Raw genomic sequence first — 2500 nt, forward strand, 5'->3', positions numbered from 1 at the left:
AAGGGGGCATTGCTATCTTGTTAGTCATCTTTATTAATTATCTGTGTTCTTTTTGTGTTTCTAAAGGCTTCTTATTACAGGTCCAAATTGTGTTTTAATACCTCAGTTGAAGGGGGGGGGGGGGGGGGTAGAACTGTTGGTACGTTTTCTGTGATTAAGGTTGTATGCTGTTTTTCTATGATTATTACATTTCTTATGACAATAGCGATGGAGTTCAAATTTCTGTGACCATGACGATTTCAGTGACTAAGAATAGGTGTATGCCGAAATAAATTTGTGACGTTTACTATAGCTATTTATATTCATATCTATTTATCCCTCTATCTACACACATATACAGTGACATCAATACATATAAATGTGTCGCCTATACATTATCACCAATCCTTTATTATAAGAACATATCCAAGCTGATATTTAAATATGCGATTAAGAGGTTTGATCACAGTAGTCAATAATTGCAACAGTATAGTGTATTTCAATATTATCTATCATAATTGGATGATTTGGTTATAGAAAGATTTCATCATATAAAGAAAATTACTGATGACTTATACCGCAGAAACAATTATTACCCTTGCCGTTAAGAGGTGCGTTTGGGAACAAAGAGCTGGCATTAAAAAGAAATGGTCCCCTGCCGCTTTCACACTTCTTGAGCACCAATGTCGACAGAATGAGAGAGAAATACACATGGATACATAGGCATTCTATGCTGTGTAGATATCTTAACAAAATATTTAAATAAAAAGTATCATAGTTGACGTCTCAGTAAAAAAAGAAAAAAAGAAAAATTTGCCAGCTAATTACGTGTCACCTTTTTTTTTCTTTTTTTTTTCTTTTTTTTTTTACAGTATCTTGACATTCTCTAAAGCACCTAAATCCTGCAATTTATTATTAATAAATGGACCTGCATAGCGTATATAAAATCGTTCCTTAGCATTCCAAAACAGACTTGCTCTAATGTGTCAGTTAACTATAAAATGAACTTGTTATTGGTGCCATTAGCATCCAGCAATCTATGGCATTCGTATATATTGAAAACTTACATTGTATTAAGCATAATCTAAAATTAATTAATGTTTGAATTTTTGCTAAAATGATAATTGTTATACGGCAGCCAACACAGTTTGAAAACACACTTTTTAGAATATATTTCTCTCATTTTGTTTATTATTAATTCTAAAAATTGCTAATGGAGTCGCATGCTTAATAACTCAAACTAGATTATTTTCTACTGCACATGACGCGCATTTAGTACAAATAATAATCACAATTAAGAATTGAAATAATTTTTAACTTCAGATTGGTCATGTGAACGTATCGATGTATCGATTTTTAATAAATTTTAAGAAAAACACCCTAACAATACCATTAAGATACTGTTATTGAACAATACAAAATACAAAAGTATTGATCGATATGTATAATACACACAAATATATATATGAATATATATATATATATATATATATATATATATATATATATATATATATATATATACATATATATATATATATATATATATATATATATATATATATATATATATATATATATATATATATACACACTTGTGTGTGTGTGTGTGTGTGTGTGTGTGTGCGTGTGCGTGTGTGCGTGTGCGTGTACGTGTACGTGTGTGACATACACGTTTATCTTTCTATAACATTATGAAATGCTCCATGAAATGAACATATCAAGATCAATTAAGCAAATTAGTGCGAGAAAAGCCATTACTTTTCCCATTTAAGGGGACTTTTTTTAAACCTGGCCTTTCTAATTCCCAACTAATCAAGCGGGTTCTTTAAGTCCCTTGGGATGCGCTTTCCTGGAGCAGCTGTTCAGTGAGAGATATTTTTAGATATATTTTTGATTCCTTTTATCCCTTTTTCTTCCCCCTTTTCTGTGGCAAATTTGTAGCTGCGCTTTTTTAACCTTGGTTGATACACACCCCACCACACCACACACACACAAACACACAACACCCCACACAACTATATATATATAATTTATATTTATAAATATATATTAAAATATATATATTTTTGTGTGTGTGTTTTTGTGTTGGTGGGGTGTGTATATAATATTACACAAACACCCCAAAAATATATATATAATATATTAAAGTGTGTGTGTATGTGTGTGTGTGTATGTGTGTGTGTGTGTGTGTGTGGGGTTTTTGTGTGTGTGTGTGTGTTTTGTGTGTATTTTTTAATTTTATATATATATTATTATATATAAATTAAATTATATATTTTAAATATATTAATATTTTTATATATATATAAAATTTTATATGATATATATAAAATAATTAAAATTTTTTATATATATTTATTTATATATTAAAATAAAATTTATATATATATTTTATATATATTTAAAATATATATATTTTTATATATAAATAATATATATATATATTTTATATATATAAATTTTATATTATCCGTATTTATATTATATATATATATATTTATATATATTTATATATAAT

This window comes from Penaeus chinensis, chromosome 9 (genome assembly GCF_019202785.1).
Source record: "Penaeus chinensis breed Huanghai No. 1 chromosome 9, ASM1920278v2, whole genome shotgun sequence".
NCBI lineage: Eukaryota > Metazoa > Arthropoda > Malacostraca > Decapoda > Penaeidae > Penaeus > Penaeus chinensis.